Raw genomic sequence first — 20,885 nt, forward strand, 5'->3', positions numbered from 1 at the left:
ACCTGAGAAGATGCCCAGGCATGCTACCTAAGAGCCCCACACTGGCCACCCCTTCACACATTCTTCCAAAGGAAGGACATTCCCTTACGATGACTGTTGATTTTGGCTTACCCTTCAGGTGTGAGTAACCATGCCAATGCACCCTGAACCTTTAGATCATACCTGTCATTAACCTGGTCTTCTTCTGAAGTTCCTCCTCCTTAGAGGTACAATGCTCTGTGTTAGGGGACAAGTATTTTATTCATCAGGTAAGAGAAAGAGTACAGGGATCTCACTTCTAACATCAAAGCTGCTCTAAGAAGCTTCCCTGGAGTTCCCACCAACACATGGGAGTGAGGGAAATACCTCTCTGAGATATATCTGAGCATTTCTCCTCTGAGTTAAAGTTGCTACTGCTCTTGCTGCAGAAACAGCTGAAAAAGTCCTGTCGTGGGAGGGAAGGAGAAGCTGGCAGGTATCCAGCATCAGCTCCTGCCGGGGGGAGGGAGAGCCTTGCTTTCCAACAGATGCTTGGCTTTTACAGCTCCCAGAGCCCCATTCCCTTATCTTTCAAAGACATCTCTAACTACTCATTCACTGACTGAACGAAACAGAAGCAGGGAATGAACAGGGAATATGTACATTTTATAATATGTACACAAAAATCAGCAGATTGGGAAGAAAATCTGTACGTATGTACATATACGTGTGTGTATATTACATGCTGGTTGAGCCGATACCATTTACAAGCCAGAGGAGTTGAAAGAAAGAATTTAAGAAAATATGTGACTGATAATTACAAATTTGGTGAAGCATATTTTGCTTTATGGCCCCCAACCCACAGCTGAGACACTGCCTCAAGTGGAGGGGTGCATATGCACTCCCTGATGTCTGGGTGTCCATCCACAGAGTCAAACACGACACATTCAGAGGGAAGAGAACACTGACTTTTACAATAAGTATACATGAGAAGTCAGAAGTGCTAGGATCATTGGAAAAGGAACCAAAAGGACAGAGGAAAGAACTGGTCAGTAAATATGTCTGTACTGGACTGCTGAAAAAGCCCAGCAATAGTCTCTTATTATATGTTGAAAATTAAATACCTCCGCTCTACTAATACTTGTTGTGGTCATTAAGCAGCCAGAGCCTAAAGCTAAATGGATAACTTGCACCCCAGGATTTTCACCAAGCTGCCCAAGGGCTATTAGTATTGAATTTCATTATTTGCAGGTTGTCTGTGAGTTAGAATGGGAGAACTTATCAATCCTAGCACAATAATAAACTGCTGATAACTACATCAGTTTAAATTGACTAGATTACTAAAGACACTAATGTAGTCAATACCAATCAGCACCAGTTCATGGAAAGGAGATCCTGTCAAAGTAAACTTACCTTCTCACTGTTGATGGGGACAACAGTGTTAATAGAGTTGGCACTTTATAAAGGTATCGGTAGCACAGGGTATTTTAAGCTGATTAAATCCACTTGGCATAGGTAAAACCTGTTAAGAACTGGACATCTGATAGATCTCAACCCCTAATTGCAACAGGAGACAGTTCTCTGACCTGTGCTTCTAGTGGTGCTTTGCAGAGGTCAGTTTTTGGCCTTACACTCCAACCTATTTTACTAATGCTCTGGAGAGAAACATATTCCTAGTGTTCGCAAATGATGGGGAAATTTGGGAACTGCCAAGGAAAACAGAGGTTGGGATAGCAGGTACCTTTGGGTGCTTGATGTGCTCATGAGGGTAAACTACATTCATGTCACTGCAGCAAAGTGTACATTTGTCCTCTGAGGAATGAAGACTTTCTGTGCATGCTGACTGTATAGAACAGAGCCCTGTGGAGCAGGAATCTTTGGGGAATATCTTCCAGGGGCTTTGAGGGATCCTGATGGTAAAAACAGACCTCTGTGCAGAAGCAGAGAAGTCGAGGTCTGTGTCTGGCACAGATCTGACAGTTGCAAGTGTTGACTCAGTTGTGCTTCTGCAGTTGAAGAAATATTAATAAATTGGAGAGATTCACAGGACTGACAAAAGGATTTGAATATATATCAGGACTACACTGCAAGGCTTAAAGGGCCCCCAAGATGCCTAGAAAAACAAGGAAGAAGCTAAGAGGTAACTTGACTCTGGACGAGTCATCAAAAGATGACAGAGGGATATTCAGCTTATCTGATATGGCATAATAGGATCAGACATCAATAAATTTAAGATGGACAAATTCATATTAGAAACAAGACACATTTTCCAGCAATGACAACTATCAACTCCAGGAACCATTTTCTAAGGTTTGTATTTGATTTTCCATCCACAGATACTTTAAAAAAAAAAAAAAAAAAATCAGATAACTTTTTATTTTTTTAAAAGATGTAATTTTGATTGATAGAACCAAGAATAATTCCCTCCAGACCTTACAATTAATAAATCTAAAAAAATTATAAATCTGTTAGCTTTATATTTGCCCAGGATTCTAGAGATACCTAAAGGACTATGAAGGAACCTACTCTGTCTCCCAGACTTGGGACAAAATCCAGGATCAAAGCATCAAGCTGCTTGAAAATTCACTGCTACATCAGTTTTTCTGCAGGTCAGTCTTTATCTGTCAGGTTATGGAAACTGGCTAGACTGTGTTTTGACAGTTTGCCTTTCAAATCCTGATGGAATTAGCCAGATTTTGTGGTGTGCCTGAAGTCCCACATGGATTCATCCAAAAGAAACAATTAAAAAGAACAGGGAAAATAAAGCTGGAGTATTTTTTGGTGTCTTCTAGTTTGGATCTTCTAAATCATCAATTCATGACATATTTAATCACACTAATGTTTTCCCTAGTCCTGATCAGACTTGCTTGTGTGCTTAACTTTGTATTTTACTATGTTGACCTACTATTTAATGTAAACCAGGTATATGTGAACTTCCCACTGAGCTCAGATAAAATGATCTACTAATGGTTACTGTGTCACAAGCGAGAGCAGAACATGATAGCCAGATTTTTCTAATTAATTAGTTTGTCAAGCTTATTTTTAAAAGGAGAAACTTGAGCCTAAGTTTGCCTGTCAAGCAAAAAAAAATACTATGGCTAGATAGATTTTCCAAAGCATGAAATTCAAGAGGAGTTAGGTTTCCCTTTGTGCCTTTGAAGAGCTCTCCTTCGTGTCCAAGAGCTTTGTCTTGGCTGAAGTGCTGTAGGCACTTACCCACAGCCAGTCCTGGGACATGTTGCTCTGTTTCCAGGAGGCATCATGACCAAAGGACTCCTGTGCAGCCAAAAAAGCATGGGCCAGCCAGTCGTAGCTGCAGCATCCCTAAGGTTCATCCCCCTTTTCTTCACATGGCTAAAGCAGAGTCACAAAAATGCCTTTGGCTGCACACTGAAAAATCAGATGACAACATGATGGCTCTGACCTGTTTCTCTATCGTGGCCCACATATCTGGGTGACAGCACTTTCTGAGGAGCCCTGGAGTTTTGCAGCCAGCTGGGCTCAGAGCCAGGGTGGTGGATATTTTATGATGGACACTGGGAGGGGCCTCTCCAGACTCCTCAGTCAGGCCCAAGCAAGCTTTAAATATGAGCTGCTGTGCTTTTGGTTAGGTAAGCAGGGTCTGGGTGGGTTGCATGTGATATCCATGTCAAACACCATTTTCTCATTCTCAGCACTGATTCCAACAGAACTGCTCTTCTTCAGAAGAAAAGGGAAATTCTCAATGTCATTAGAACATCTCAGGATGCAAAGGAGGAGGGAAAAACCTCTTGTAATGCAAATCCAGATGTTTTTGTAGTGGATTTCAGCTGAACAGAAGAAAATTTAGATATTTAGTTTTACTGCTAAGAAGAAATGTGTTAAATGGATGACTGCTTGTGGGCAAATGATGGAAGAAAACTTATGTGAAAACATTAAACCAAAGTCTGGAAGCATCTTGTAAGACATTTATACTTCATCTTTCTTAGTTTTGGGATCATACTCTTCTGCTGGGGAGGACTCTGAACTGCTTTGCAATCTCAATAAGCTTTGCCTTGTATCAAAACCTTCTATTGTCCTTTGGAGGGGCCATTTCCAACGTGAATGCTCCTCATGCAGTGAGAGTTAACAATCAAAGCAACCTGTGCCAACAAGATGAATCCAGATCCTCATAATGTAGCATGTATTCTTAATGTACTTCCATTGATGTTTCTTCTCCCTTTTCCTAAAATCCTTTCCCCTTACAGAAACTGAAGTGCAGAATCAAGCCTTGAAGTACAGGAGCCATTTTTTGCCATCTTGCTTAAATTAAATCACCTTCCCTTCTTCAGAGAGCCCAGCCAGCTTCGGTGGAGTCATGTGAGGACCAAGACATTCCCAGAAGCTTGGTCTTCCAGAACATCCTTGAAATACTGAGGGTGCAGGGGGGCACACTCAGTGCCCTAAGGAGTTTCTAGCCAGGACAGAAAGAGAACAAGAAGTGAGAAGTGCAGCAGAGGCTAATGCATGCAGTGAATGCTGATGTATCATGCATATTTTATTATTCCCGCTTTGTAGGATTCTCACAGGATTTCCTGGGGAAAAAAAAAAAAGAATATGCAGCACATGAATATCCTGGGCTTGTCAGACTGCTGCAAATGAGCTCTAGGAACGGGCTGAGCACACGGAACGGATGTGCCTGGGGCAGGCTGAAATCCCAGGCAAATGTCTGACATCCCAAACTCGGAGACACAAGGGCTGGCTGAGGAAACCTGGGGAAATATTACCCTCCCCCACTTCTCTTTCTGTTTGTTTTTTTTTTTTTTCTTACCTTGAAGTTTTATTGGGAACAACGGCATCAGTTTGGAAGAAGGGCTTTTACGTGGGAAAGGGAGTTTGATGTGACTGGTCATAGCTCAGGGAAGGCTCTAAGCCTTTGAAGTCATATCTGAACTGGTGCTTGGCTAAAACTGTAATGGTTATCATTTAGCTGCCCACTTTCCTTTTAATGTGACTTTTTACATTTAGGGGCCATCCCTGACTCCAGTCAGAGGACTTGGCAGCCCATGCTGCCTGTGGCTACAGCAGCAAACCAAGCAGGGCCAGCTTACCTCAGCCTTTTTTCTGGCCCTAAGGATGAACACCAGGACACGGCTCATACCCGTATGGTTACCCAAGACACAGCTCATATCCATACAGCTGCTACCTCCTTCCTGCCCTCTTCCACAAACCCCACATAATGGTCTTGCCTATAAGGTCACATTCCCTGCCCCATGCAATGCCCTGGCCCAAGTCCAGATGGAACATGGATAGTTTGCACGGGCCAAAACTCATGCCAGGGAACGAATGAGCTTTTTGGGGATCATAGGAGAGCGTTTCATCCTGTGCCCACGTTCTGGTTAGTTACTAGAGCATTCAAACCACCTACTAGCAAGCCTAATTCAAGGTCTATGAGGAAGCAGGAACCAGTCTGCTAGCCTGGGGTAGGAGATATCTGCTTTGATCTCTGCAGCAAAGGTGGCCCAGTGACAACACGAGTAGGCAGCCTGAACATCACCTGAGTTCATCTATCGCCAGCCTCTCCTGATAAGCTGTGTCTGCGATAGGAAAGTGTTATCACCTGTTTATTCCTGATGGAGAACACACAGAAAGGCAGGGAAAGCCATCCTACACGTCTCCCCAGCTCCCTACCACCCTTGTGTTACACCAGGTGGGTTCAGTCCTGCTCTGTTCCCTGTTGCAGTTCAATCTGGGGTTACAGATCAGTGACTTTTCTCTGCCAAGATGATAGAAACATTCTGCTTTGAGGCTCAGCCTACAGTGTCTTCATAATATTTTCTAGTGAGAATATTTATGAATATGCCACCACTGCCTCTATTATATTTTGGATTGGGGAGGCAGATGTTGAGTTTCAATTTTCAGTTAGACATGAAGAATCAGCATGAAAAGCTTTAAACTTTTCATCTTTGATGTCAGAGGAGCACGGAGGGATGTTTTTCAGGGCCGGGCTGGCTAAGGGAGCCTTGGGAATGCATGAAGCTGTTTCAGTCCTCAGGCAAGCACTTTTCAGATATTAAAGGGAATTTCTTTACCAGATCTTAAACTATGTGCTATATTTGACCTCTAACTCTAAAGAAAACCAACTTTTATTTTTAGATTTTACATTTCAGCTTCTTAAGGGCTCTGCTCAGTAGGATGTGCAATATAGAAATAGCTTGCACAGCTTCTAATAGGCCAGTGTTATATACTACCTTTTAGGGGCCTTCTTTTATTTACTGACAAAATAGGGGTTCAATCTGCAGCTGTAGTCAGATTTACCATGCTTATTTGCACCCTGCTACAGCAGCAGAGTGTGGTTGCTGATCTGTTAATGTGGTACTGGCAATTGGGATGATTTCTGTGCTTTTATGGCTTTTATTGTGCCTCCCAAGATCTCAGGAATTTTATGTGTTATTGATGATTTTTTTTTTTGTTTTTCTGTTGTGGAGGAAAGCTCACTAACTTAGCAGGGAGTGATCTGCAGACTCAAAAACCAGAAGGCAGGAAGAGGACTTACAAGTTGGTTATTGTCCTTGCAAACCTTGTAATTCTTAGGTCAATCTTTTATTTTCAGGAGGGCTCGTGAGGATTGAGGTCTGACACAACCACAAGTGGATTTTACTTTCAGTGAAGGAAACAGAAGGCAGAAACTGAGTACCTGTAAAGGGATGATCTGCTCCCAGCTTTCCCAACCACATTAGCAAGGAGAGAGAGATGGTGACTCTCAGTTCTGGCTCATTATGGACTTGATGGTATCTCTCTTGTAAGTTACTAAAGCCATTTTGTTCACTTTGCAGCATGTCAGTTTTATGGCTGGGGTTGAAGTATTTACACATCCTTGGGGTCTGCAAGTTGCTGAGATGCAGGATGGAAAAGCTTGCATGTAAAACATGGCTGAACTCTGCTATCCATTCAATAGAGAGTCAATAGTTCAGGAGTTAATTCATGAGAAGAAGGGAGTAAAAACACACCAAGGTCAGGATCTCATGACCCACACTCTGTCTATAACTCTATCCGAAAGACCTTGTAATAGATAGGTATGTGGCTTGGAAAATGCACGATATTGTGGTTAAGTGAGGCATTTCACAAGTTTTGTAACATCACACTACTGGCAAACCTTCTCAAGTGCATACTATGCTTGGATCAGAGCTGTCTGTGGGATGGAAAACACTAGGGTGATGAAGGCTTTACATCTCATGGCACACAAACTGATAAGCCAAAAAATATTTACAGACTGGTGAGTGTCCCATAAAGTCCCACCAAAGATTTTTCTCTTCAGGCACTAAAACAGTTGTGCTGATTTACACCAGAGCTCTGGTCCTCTCCATACCAACTTCCAGCAGCCAGGAAATGCCAGGCCCAAGTAGTCCTTCCCCATTATCCATGTGCTGTTCCTGCTCACATGACCATGAGATTTGTGTAGTGTCAGCCCTGACAACCAATTTCCTGGCTTTCCATCAGTTCATGGCTGGTGTGATGCAGATAAGGTTCAGGTTTCCAACTCTGCAAATGTCAGGGTGTATGAGGCCCACTTTGAAGGACAATTTCAAGACATCCTCCTTTCTGCTTCACCTTTAAAATACTAAATTGCTCAGTCCCAGAGGGAAGGCTGCAGAAAGCCAAAACCTCTCTAGTGAAACATGGACCTGGTGAAGTACAAAAGCAAAGCTCACCAGGGCTCATGGGATGCACATTTTCCATCTGCCCAGCTGGCCCTGGTGACCAGAGCTTGGGATCCCATGCACAGACCTTGCTCCAGGCCATTGCAGGAGACCTGGAAGGGGCTTGACATGGTTTAGGAGCTGGAGCACCTTTGCAGGCTTTCAACTTTGCAGCGTGGACAGTAGGTTTGATCTTTAAAGGCTGTAGTGATGGCATCCAAGGGGTTGGTGGCATGGTCACACTCGGCCAGATGCTCACTGCTATCTGCACCAAAGACGTTTTTGTAAGTGGACTGAGGAGATGATCTAGCTTGAAAAAAGAAAGGGAGAGAAACAGGAGATGGGGTTTCCTAAATCTGGACGATAAAACAGCAGCAGGGGCTGCTGTGGAATGGGAAGGTGGGAGGGAGCAGGGAGGATGGGAGGGAGGGCTGCTCTCAGCCTCAACCACCTGTCTCATGATTCCTGCTGCCAGCTCCTTGTATAAACTGGGGTAAAATCAGCGACTTTCTGTTCCTTGTCTGCAAAATGAGACACTTTATACTTCCCTTCAGACCCATCCCCTTTGTTTACAGCATGGGACGGTTGTGATGGAGCGAGTCTCTTGTTGCATGCACGTGCACAGCTCCCAGCACTGCCAGCCTCGTTAGGGACCTGGAGGGGTTGGTGGAGGATTAATTCAGAGGCATATTTGCACCCCAACCCTCACAGTAGCTTTTGCCCACTGAGGGCCCTCTCCTCTTTCACTGGCAGGTCCTTCTTGCAGCAATTTGAAAAATACGGGGCAGGAAGAGGGAGGGAGTAAGCACTCATGGAACAAATGCTTCAAACACAGCTCCAAAAACATTTCAATCTTCCAGCAGAATTGCAGCTGCAGCATGTCCAAAGCTGTGTTCAGTGTAATGGTCACCAGCTGTGAGGAACTGCTTTTTTATTGACCAGAGCATTTCCTCAGGGCTGCAATAGATACCGAACACCTCCAGCTCCAAGTTTTGCAGGTGCCTGGAGCTGGCTGTGCCTTCAACTGATGGCTTTGCCAAGCATCTCCTGAGGCTGAATTTTCCCCTTGCCACCCCTCTCCCTGTGCTTCCCTCCAGCCTCCCAGCAGCAACAAGCTCACTTGGGAAGGGAGTCAGTGCTCAGCTCTCCTCTCCCCAATGCTCCTTCAAACCTGATGCACACCAGCCCTAAAGCCACACTAACTAAAGGACAATTAAAGAGGTAATACCACAGATAAATCATGTAGCAAGAATAATTAAAAAATAATAAAAACTAAGACTTTTATTCCAGGAAGATCTTTTGAGGAGGGGGGCTGGATATAATATTTTTGAGTGCTCTATTATAAGCTCTGAGTTATAAATAAATCCATATTTTCACATCTGGGATTCATAACATCTTGCTGACAGTCAAATCTCATAAAAGATGTGGTGAGTTCTACAGATGTGGGAAACCTCATTCAATGAGCTGCATAACAAAGGAAATCTAGCTCTTTTTCATTATTTACTGTTAACTCTGTGACTCTCTGGCGACCAGGAAAAGTGGCTGGTGAGGGAGTGCTGGCTCCAGGGAGGGAGCAGAGCTGCAGGGTCACCCATGCTGGAATGCTCCCTTGCTCAGAGCCTCCCAGCAGCAGCATTGCCTTAAAAACGGGTGAAAGGAGTATCCTGCACATTGCAGGCTGCCTGCAGAGTGTAGGATTTTGATCCCTCCTTGATGCTGAAGGCTGGATGTTCATGCAGTAACAAGCAGTCTCTGCCAGGGGAAGCTCACAAATAGTGAGGGATGCGAAGGAGGGCACTGCCCAGGGCATCAAGAAGACACTAGGTTGTGGGGTTTCCCCAAGATTTGCACCAATGTCCCTTCAATCCCAGCATGGGACTTCAGTAAGGTGAAACGGGGGAGGAATTCCATCTCCCCATCTCACAAACTTTCACAAGCCACCACAACTCTTCAGAGAGGATGTAGCTACTCGAAGCTACAGTCCCAACTAACAGTTTGCAATTAGTTGCTTTACTTTCACCAAGAAAGGAGGGAAGGCATTGAAGTATCTTCTAGCAAAACTTAGCAGCACAAACTAGACCCAACACTTGCCCTGTCACCAGCATTTACAGGAACCTGGAATCCCTTTTTTACTGGGTAAACCCAAGGAAAGTCAACAGTTTATTATGGTCACGTTTAATTTGGGTTTATACAAAGTTGGAGCACTGAAGCCTGTGTTTAATGTGTTTGTGGTGGTTGGGATTCTTTTTCCTCCCCAAATAGCTTACCATTGATTTTCCTGTTAACAAGTGCTCTTGTTCTGACAGTCTGTCTCACTCTCCCTGTTCAGACTAGGAGGTTGTAATCTTCCTATTGGTGATACCTGAATCCTACAACCATGGGCATGGTTATGTTTTCACTAAAAGAGGATTATGACCTACTAATCAATAAAGGTGAAGTGGGCTAGTAGAGCTGTGACAAAGATGTGGTTATTTCACTGAGCCCTGGTGAAACAGGCAGGTGCCACAGGCACGACAGAAAACAGCATCTCAACAGGACTGTCCTCACCCATGGGTGTTCTGCGTCCAGCAGAAATGGGTGGTGGAAAAACAGGTCATGCAAAGAGCTGCTGTCAATCCATGAATGATCAGTCTGCTATTCTGTGGGGACCCATGCAGTATAGGTGCTGAGCCACATGACAGAGGAGACCAAAACACCCCTCTGCTCTTCTTGGTACTCAAAGCGCTTTAAGGTGGAGGACAGGATTGCCTGTATTTGATTGAGGGGGAAACTGAGGCACGCAAAGGTGGTGGGATTTGTTTGTGAGCCTGCAGGAAAAGGGAGCCAGGGGTGGATAACAGAATATAGGCTTCATGAGGTTAGTGAGTCCAGCCCAGCTGGCTTTGTTGCATGACTTACACTAAGAGGCTGGCAGGACTCTAGAGCAGAGCTAAAGCACTGGAACTAGGAACTTCCAAGCTTTCAAATATTTGGATAGCCTATAAATATCATTTAAAGCTCCTAATCCCTCCTTGTCAAATGGTGTAATTTTTTTTTTTCTTCTTTTTCGGTTCCAACCTTCCCTCGTTTTTGATTTTGCTAAAGCAGCCTCAGCTCTGACATCATCTGAGAATTTCATTTAACAAAATGTTTTGAATCATTTGTGCCGGTTCTGGTGACTCTGCCAATGGAAACATCCCCTGCAGCAAGTGCAATTTCAAACCTTGAATGTGCTACCTTTTTTTTTCTTTTTTTTTTTTTAGCCTTCCTGTATTTACACTCAGAGCAAATCTCTTCCCTTGACTCCTGCCCAACTGTCCCACAGGAAAGGGTCACTCTGGGATGCCAGGAAAACATGGCTTGAATGTTCAAGGAGAGCTCATCTGGAGACAGGGCAGCTTCCTCACATGTCCCTGTCCCCTGTCAGTTCCCCAGGGTGGGTAAGAAAAGGAGGAGAATGAGCTGAGGGAACATGTGTTGTGTGGCCGAGGCTTTGAACGTGGTGAGGTGACTGCACCACCAAAGCAATGGTGAAGCTCACCAACTAGTAAAGGGAGAAGACACTGCTGGGAATGAAAGCTGTGAGCAAACCACAATCAGTATTTTTTTTTTACTATATGATAGTGCTGCACCTCCTGCTAATCAACACTGCTCCAGAAATGTATGTTCTTGTATCAGGTTCTCCTTCAACCCCTTTTCAATGGTTGCATGGAAGTAGAAACACCACATCCTGAAGCCTAAGAAGGCAGAGATGCAAGGATCCTAGGCCTTGAAGTCACATTTAATACTCAACAGCCTTCAGATATCAAAAACAAGCAAAAAGAACGAGGTGGCCCTCACATACCCCTGATGAACTACTGCCAGATGTCCTCCTTGCCATGACACGCAAGCACATGGTAACAGTAGCTGGTGCTTGAGGTTGCCTTTAGGAAGCAGGAATGTCCTTTGCCAATCCTTGACCCTCAGTGACATGTCTCTGACCTCTCAAACGCAAAAGACATGTATTATAATCCTCTTCGTAAAGATCAGGTCCGGCAGAATGAAGTTATAGGCTGTTTCCAAATAAGATGCTCCTTAAGTCTCCCTGCACACCAGACCCACCCCATGAAACCACACTGAGATGCCTCTTCCAACAGCAAACGAGACTCCAGAAGGGGAAGTGTGTGAGATTTTCTGGCACTGTTCTGGCTCTATTGATACTATCTGAAGCAAAAGCAAACACACTCGAGCTTACAATAAGAGGCTGTAATAGATAGTAAGTGCAAATGACTCATTTACTGAGATTTTCCAGGATTAGACAGCAGCAGAAGGGCAATGGCTGTGTAAAACAGACTTTTAAAAATAATCTTCTAATAAGATTTTAATAAACCTGTTAGTAAATTACAATGCTTGAATTCAAGAATTGTTTCTCCCCTGTGGTGCTTTTCTGTGGAGTTAAAGCTGTGATGCTCTTCAGCTTGCAGGATACAACCTCAATATCACATTGGCAGAGCCAGGCAGGGAAGGGATTCCTCAGGCCAATGGATGAACAGCAAATCACACCTGTGGGGAGAAAAACTGGTCCAGGCTTCCCACAACATTAACTTATTGAATTAAAATAAACTTCCTTTTTTATACTTTTCTAACAGTATTTTTTTTTCTGTTGTCTTGAGTAGATTAATTTCAAAAATAAAAGAAAAGTTGGTTTTTGAAACAAAAACACCTCCCCTTTCACTGCCCTCCAGACTGTGTGCAGCAATTGCTGGCTCACCAAAGCCTTCCCCTAAATCCCATGTCTGGACATGCATGTGCACATTGCCAGTGCAGGGGAATTGTCCCATTTTTTGGCACTTTTCTTAGAAGTCCCTCTCCTGAGGTCAAGTCATGACACTGTAATCTTGGCTTTCTTTTGGAGGAGAGACCTAATTTTGCAGCTGCCACAGTTGAGGAGAAAAGCTTGCATGCATAAATGTTTACGAACTCAAAAACCAGAATGGAAACCAAAAGGACCCAGGTTTATTGCCTTTCCTTGAATCCTCTCTGAATTGCAGCACAGTTGTTTTTAAGCTGAACCTGATCAAGCTGCTCTTAGTTCCTATGAGTTTGTGGGCATTTTGGCCCCAGAGGCACAATGTTCATCTCTCTTTCTCTCTCTCTGCCTCTTGCTAAATGGGTACCAATCATTTATGCTGTTGCCTTATAGAGGTTTCTACCACCACATATACATTATGTTATTAAGTGTATCAGTAAATGTTTATACATATCTCTAGTATTTTCATTTTTACTCTTTGGGGAAAGTACAGGAGCAGAAGCATAAATGCAGCTCCTCAGTTTTACAGGATGATTAGGAAAAATGACTTTCAGGTGGGGTGAGATACACCAAAGCCCAAATCACCCTCTTTGCTACACTGAGGAGGGATTACTTTGTAAGGCAGTCTGCCTCCTTAACACCTTTGCACAGTTAATGAGGTGCTGTGCAGGTCAGAAGGTTTTTTCCTCTAGGACTGTTAGTCCTGCAGATATACTTTTGATGGCAAGCATCCCAGAAAAGCAAGATGTCCCCTTATGCAGGGGCATGAGGCTAGATAAGCACACCATGGCTCCCCAGACCAGACCTGAATCAGATGGCCAGCACCACCACCATGCTGTTTGCCACCCCCCAGTGATAGAGGTTGATTAAAATGTCCCATTTTTATTATTTTTTATTTATTTATAGCAAGGAAGCTAATGGCTGTGTGTCCCAGTCTCTGCCCTTCACACCCCTCACAGGGTTGGGTGGGTGCTAAGTTGGTGGAGGCACAGCCCCATCCCCAGTCCTGCAAGAATCACCTCCTGCAGACTCCACAGCAAGGAGCTGAGGGCTGTATCTCAAAGCACAGCAGCTGCCTGCTCCACAAACAGGAGCCAGAGCTCAAAAGCATTTGGAGATAAGCACAGCTTATGCTGGAGTGCCAGCATCTGCAGGGAAGGCAAAGAAAAGCCCAGACTGACCAAAAATTTCTCGAGCAAAACTGATGCAATTGGTTCCTTGCTGCAGATGGTAGGAGAGGTGTATGATCCCAGGTTCTCCAAGGTCAGGCCTCCAGTTTTTGAAGGTCACCTGTTTTGGCTGGTAATGAAATTACCAAAGGAACAATATTTTGCCACAAATGATTAAAGGGTAGGTTTTCCATGCAGCTTTCACCTTGTAGGGCAGTGCTTACCCTGCCTAAGAGCATATAAGTGCCTCTAGTGAGGGTTTAGGATTCCTACAGAAATACCTGAGCTCCTGCATGGGGTAATTCAGAGTCTGTGGTTCCCACTGGTATCAGAGGAGCTTGGTGATATGTGGCATAGGGGCAGCCTCAAAACCTCATGCCTGTGCCCATCCTGCTCCAAAAGGATGGCCTCAGCTTGGTGCCTCAGTTTCCCACTGGTAAAACTGGGGGTAAGAGCCAGATCCTGGCAGGGAGCAAAGAGGGTGGCACAGCCAAGCCCCCCAGATGTGGCAGGGGCCTTGCTGGGAGTTCAAGAGCTTTACAGATGCAAATTTAGCTCAGAACCCCCAACATTCACAAGCACTTCAGGAGCACGAGCTGTCACCAAGCCCATAAAGCTCCAGCAAAGACAAATACTAATTAACTCTCTGTACCAAAGTCCACACACTTAAGGCTTTTCAAAGCAAACTTTCCATGCTGCCAAGATCTGATGCTACAACCCAGCATCCCTGGGCATTCTGCAAGTGTCAGAAGGGTAGTGACAGCTCACAAAAAAAACCCAAAACAACAAACATCACAGAAATGGAGACGTGGTGCCCTTTGCTACCCAATTTTAAATAATTTGATACCCATTTTTAAATAAGTACCATCACCCAGAGCTCTGGCACCAAGAAGAAAGCACAGAAGTGTCACCCGTGGCTGCTTCAGCTGTTGGTAACACAGGAGCAGCATCTTTTGTTGTGAGATTTGCTGTGAATTCAGTTAAATATATAGAGATGGACACAGATATATTTGTATACATATAATTTATGCATGTATTTTACTGCTGTTTCAGTCCAGCTCAAGTATCACAGAAGCTGCCCAGGGGAAGCAATGTCTCTGCCCCATACTGTGGGCTTGCAAAACCTTCTTTAGAGGAGAAAATCTGAGCTTTAACACTATTGTTATTTTAAATGGCTTTGGATCCTGGCTCTGAAACGACCACTTGCAGTGGCTTAAGGAGCTACTGTAGCTTCCCAGGAGCTTCCAGCCTTATCCTGGGCTCAAGGCTTCACCCCTGGCAGTCGAAGGGCCAGGTGTGTGTGTGCCCCAGATGTTCCCATTCACAGTCCAGCCCATTCACTCAAACTTTGCATGAAAATAGGTTTGTGCTGAGATGCAGCAGTGAACTCCCAGGCCTTTGCTGGAGGCAGGGGGGTAGTAACTTTTCCAGACAGCTCAGGTATTTCCTCCAGAGCTCGTCTGTCACATCACTGTAAATGTTTGCTCTGGATGGTGTTTTCCTGGTTAAGAACAGGGTGTGATGAAGGCTTTAGGATGCCTTTTGCAAGGAGGGCAGGGGCTGGCGGGGGCCTGCAGGAAAAGCCTCCTCCCCAGCCTGCATCCTGGCAAAGCAAAGGAGACCAGAGGTGTGACATCCCCATTGTGAGCCACCAAAGTGACAGGGCAGAACCTTACCAAACCTCACAGGGAGAGACCATGGCAAGGGCAGGGAACAAACCCTGAACACCACCTGGTCAAACCCATCACCCTACCCAGATCTGGGTCTAGAGCAGCATCACTGCAAAGTGACAAACAGACCACAAAAATGGCTTTTTCTCTCTAAAAGCTGCCACCAGCCAACCCAACAGAGGGGAAACTGCCCTCTTGCCCAGTCTCCCTTGCAGTTTACAATAAAGAGCCTTTTGTAGCAAACTTTCTCTTCTGCCATTCTCATGTACCACAGTTCCGGAGACTCACATAATTATTTTTACAAGAAACGCTTGCAGACAAATAAGTCTGGGGAGGTTTGTGATTTCTATTACCTCATGGCGACTCCATTGATAGACAGCAGCACACCTTGGGAGAATTAGACAGCATAAAGTAATGGAGGTTTTTGTCCTCTCACGACAGAGCTGCGAGTGCTGCCTGGCTCACCGCCAACACCACCAATTACCAACCTGGAGCAGGAGACAGGTCCTGGTGCTGAAAAATTACCTTTTTCCAATGAGCCTGGTAATGATGGAGCTGTATTATAAGTCACCATTTCCTTCAGGGCCTGTTAGACATCCAAGACTGTGATGTATTTTGGGCCACCTCAATGTTTAGGGACAGTTGTTGCCCCTACTTGGGCTAAAGGCTGGAGTTTGTGTTGCTGCTTCTTGCCTTTGCTGTCACTTGTAACTCTTCGCTGGCTGTTTTATTTTTCCAGAACCTCTTTCTGCCAGGAGATAGAACAGCCAAACACAAGAAGCAACTTTGGAGGCACTGGCATTGGCAATTACTCTTGAAAGCCAGAAATTTAATTACTGTGTGAGAGCGATACCCTTGAAAGAGCAATTGCAGCAGTCCCATCACTCGAGACGCTTCAGCGCTGAAACACACGACTCACAAAATGTCAAGGAGTGAAAAACACAGCACTCCAGTATTTCCCACCTCCAAATCCTGGTGCGAGGGCTTCTGTTGACACCTAAGTTAACTCTCAGTTGGGTTAATTGAGGACACAGGTGCCCCACTTGAATTCAGCTGCCTGGATAGCACTTTTTTTTTTTACCGTGCATTTTAAATTAACACTTATTTGCTCAGGTTATGGATTTTTGAATGTTTGTTGGGAATCTCACATTTGTATCGGCGTTCCCCAGCAAACAGCTCCTATCTTCTATCTCTCTCAAGCACAGAATCATAGAATCACAGAACAGTTTGGGTTGGAAGTGACCTTAGAGATCATCTAGTTCCAACCCCCTGCATGGACAGGGACACCTCCCACTAGACCAGGTTGCTCAGAGTCCCATCCAACCTGCCCTTGAACAATTCCAGGGATGTGCAGCCACAGCTTCCCTGGGCAACCTGTTCCAGTGTCTCATCACCCTGACAGGAAAGAATTTCATCCCAATATCTACCCTAGCATACAGGGTGCCTGTGTATTTAGGATAGCATTGTATTATGATGTCCCTGTCTCTATCAAGGATTGAGAGCACAGCAAAATGCACAAAGAAAGCATGTTTCAATAAATACATAAATAACTACCTAGTAGCCATATAACAGCACAGGATATAAGGCCTTGAATGTTAAAGATCTGACTGTCCTCCAGCATCAGCTCAAATCAGGAGCAGCTTCACAGAAGCTGATGGAGTTGTGCTGGTGCAAAATCAATGAGGAAACTGCAGGACAGCTTCCATCACACCTGTATGGCCACACTCCCTCACCCAAGGCTGTCCCAGCACAGCCAAGTCTCTCCCATAGTTCCCAGAGCATGACTGAAGCAAAGTCTTTGATTTGCCACATTTATGTCCATCTTTCAGGGGAAATAAAACCCAAAACAACTGAAGGCCCTTGGTTCACTTGTGTTTCAGATGTGCTGGGTGGGAAGGAGCCCTGGCACCAAGACAGGCAGCCCATGAACAGCCGTGGCAGCTTAACTGCAATTGCATAACATGTTGTAAAAGCAAAGCACATTATCTGCGTGTGAAACAGGACGCGCTGGGGCTGTGAGGAGAGTCAGGGTGACAAGGCCAGCTGGGGGTGATGTGATTCCCCAAGTAGGGTTGGTTCAGCAGTGGTTTCTTTTCCCATGTGCCCGTATCTTCACATGGGTTGCTGCAACACATCCACAGCCAGATACAGCTGATAAGCCCTTTTTTTTTTTTTTTAATAGGCTCAGAGTGTGCACATAAAACAGGGGAAAAAAATTCCTGTCTCCAAACCCAGATACTCCTGATTTTGCCATCCCCAAGCACCTGGAGGCTTTTTACTTCAGGGAAAGCGCTTCTCCTGCTGCAGGGCTGGCACAAAACAGGCAGTGAGGAGCCTGACATCCAGAGCATGTCCACTCACACCTCTTATCTCACCACGCCGTGCATCACTCAGCATCTCCCTCTGGTCCCCTCCCGCTGGGCTCCCCGCTCCCTGTGCTTGGTCTGAGGCTGCAGCTGCTGCTCTCTGCCAGACCACTTATCCCTGCCACGGCCAGTCAGCAGGGAATTTCCTCCTGTTGGAGCAGCACTTGCGTGGCATCTGGCCAGGGAAACCAGCCCCGGGCCGATGCTGCCAGCAGCCTTTGCCAAAGGAGTGAGGGCTTTCCTGGGCACAGGGGTTGCGAGTCGCTCTGGCTACGCAGGGAGAGGAGGATGCTTTTTGTGACGTGAAAAAGCTGTCAGAAACCAAAGCCACCTGGTTCAGGTTAAAGAGAAACATTTATTTCTGTTTTCTTCTCTCTCTCTCAAATTCATTTGTTGGAGGAAAGAGGCTCAGAGACGCAACAACAAGCTACACGTTGAGTCAAACTGAGATACTTCTTTCAACCTACACAGGAAAACATCTTACATTGGTTGAGGGCTATTTATCTTTCTGTGTAAGCTTCCACTTATTGATGCAGTAGTGCTTTTAGGTAGATTTTAAAACAAACCAACAAAAAATGCTGCTTCCAAAAGGACAGCCAGAAAGTTTTGTTTCATAACCCCAACCACTTTCACAGACACAAACAGGGGCAGTTTGCAGTCAGAATTGTTCATCGCCTGATTGAATCTCTAAATAACTTCTGCCCTGCATGGGACTGTCCCACAGTGGCTTTACTTTTGTTAAACCTCATAAAAGCAAGAGAGAAAATGTGTAACTTGGAGGTTGCTGGCAGCCTTTCTGCACTGTTTTCCAGGACATCCCTTTTACCCTGGGTTTCATGCAAAATTCAGCTCCCAGAGGGTGACAGATGACCACCCCTCTTCATCTCACAGACACAGTATGGAGATAGGTGATATTACGTCCTAGTCCTGCAGCACGGAAGTTCTCCAGGTCCCCAGGGATTGTTCAGTGAGACCTGCCCGGCGCCAGGACCTGTTTCAGGCTCGGTGATGGGCGGCTGGCGGCTGCCAGGCTGGTGGGTGTAGTCTCTGAGGGAGAGGAAGTGAGGAGCCAGAGTATAACCTGAACTTGGTCACCCTCAACCCAAACCCTGAAGAGGAAAGCCTGCACGCATGACGTCTTCCTGTTAGGAAATATTAATCACGGCCATGTCCAAACATGGTAAATGAAACCTCAGGAAAACCGCTCCATTGGCGATCGGGTGCTGTAGACCGGCTTGTTCAGGAAGGCCCTTGTGCCTCAAAGACAGGACCCACCCGTCATCAGGGCACCATCTAGAATTACATATTGCCTCCATGACATTTGCATGGTAGCAGCAAAATCTCAACTCATCCCTCCTGAGCTTCTGTACGGCTGGGAGCTGTCACTGTTGCTGCATGGGCTGGGGAGAGAGGCACAGGGAGGCAAGCCAGGTATTGGGGTGAAGCGTCTGGAGATGAGAAGTGTGGGGACACCGTGGGGACGTGCAGTTACATCAAGTACAGCAGCAAAATCATTTTGAAGATGTTCTCAGTCCACCCTGGTTGTTCACCCTCACGTGCCACCAGTGTTCTCTGCCCTTGGAGCAGTGCCATTAGGGCAACCAGTGGGACTGCCTTGTCCGGGGGAATCACTGGCACACACTGGGATAAGACCAGAAGCAAAAATCCTGGTGGCACCACTTTGCATAGTGGTATCAAACCGGCTGTGGTTTTGGTGCTGGAGAGGACCATTTTCAGCACCTAATTATTTTTTTTTCCCCAACGTTTTAGCCCCAGAGTTTAAAAGCTGTCACTGGTGAAAATACTAAGGGTGACACTTCCACGGTGCTCTGCTCTAAAAGAGCTGTACCACGCTCTCTTGATGAGCTCTCAGCTCATCTTCTCCACTCAACATGGTCAGACCAGGCACTTTCCAAATGAGACACCTGTGGTTAAAAAAATAAAATAATAAAGAATTGAAAGGTATCCCAAGAGGTTTACAAGTAAAATAATATTACTGGGAAGAGGTGTCAGCACCCTGGTTCACAGCACTGTGTGGGAAGCATCTTGGAGCTAAGGGGCTCACAAGGGAGGACAGGGTTATGGTGCTTGGGGAAATCCCTCCATACCCCAATCCAACCCTGACCACCTTCTTGGCCAAGGCAAATCCAGCTCTGTCTGATTTTGAGTCAAAGCTACGGTTAGCAAAGTATCAAAGTGGGATCTTGGCCTAAGCAGGGGGTGAGCAGCCCCTCAGAGGCTGGATGGAGAGGTGGAGTTGAGGAGACCCTGGTATGGCTGGCTTCAGGCTACTCCTGGCAACCAGAGGACACAAGTCCTCCCACCTCCATGGACTTGGTCCTACACAGGGATGCCTGCAACTTGGTTGTACCCAATTCTTGCAGGGTACAGCTGGGCTACATTTTAAAGAGTCACCCTGAGAGCAGGCAGCTTCATAGCCTGGGGACTTCGACTATGCCACTGAATGTTGGCCCAGCTTGTGGGGCAAAAATCCAGCCCAGTGCTGAAATTAGGCAATGCTGGGTCAGGCTGCACCTCATCTAACACTGTGAGGGGTTTCATCCCAGCTCTGGAGCTCTCTGAACGCTCCTGGCCATCACTGAGAAGCACGTGGAGATCCTCAGTTGAACAGTGCAGTGACCACAGCTATGGGGTGACCTGGTGCAGGCTCCTGGATGTCCCCTGTCCCATCTGTGCCGGGAAACAAACTCCCCAAAACACTGTGTCAGATATAGGGCCAGAGTCCCTTTCAGAGACCACCTTTGGGGGGCTACTCTTGCTTATGGAGTAAGTCTGCAGATGACACCAAGCTAGGCGGGAGTGTTGATCTGCATGAGGATAGGGAAGCTCTACAGAGAGATTTGGACAGATTAGATCTTTGAGCTCATGTTAATGGTCTGGGATTCAACAAGGCCAAGTGTTGGGTCCTGCACTTCGGCCACAACAACCTCAGGCAACGCTCCAGGCTTGGGGAAGTGTGGCTGGAAAGTGTCTGGCAGAAAAGGACCTGGGGGTTCTCATTGACAAGTGGCTGAACATGAGCCAGTGTGTGCCCAGGTGGCCAAGAAAGCCCATGGCATCCTGGCTTGGATTAGAAATAGTGTGACCAGCAGAAGTAGAGAGGTGATTGTCCCCCTGTGCTCAGCACTGGTGAGGCCACACCTGGAGTGTTGTGTCCAGTTTTGGGCACCTCAATTCAAGGGAGATATTGAGGTGCTGGAGCGAGGACAGAGGAGGGCAACAAAGCTGGTGAAGGGCCTAGAGAATCAATCTTATGAAGAACACTTGAAAGAGCT

Source organism: Apus apus, chromosome 2 (assembly GCF_020740795.1).
Source record: "Apus apus isolate bApuApu2 chromosome 2, bApuApu2.pri.cur, whole genome shotgun sequence".
Classification (NCBI taxonomy): Eukaryota; Metazoa; Chordata; class Aves; order Apodiformes; family Apodidae; genus Apus; species Apus apus.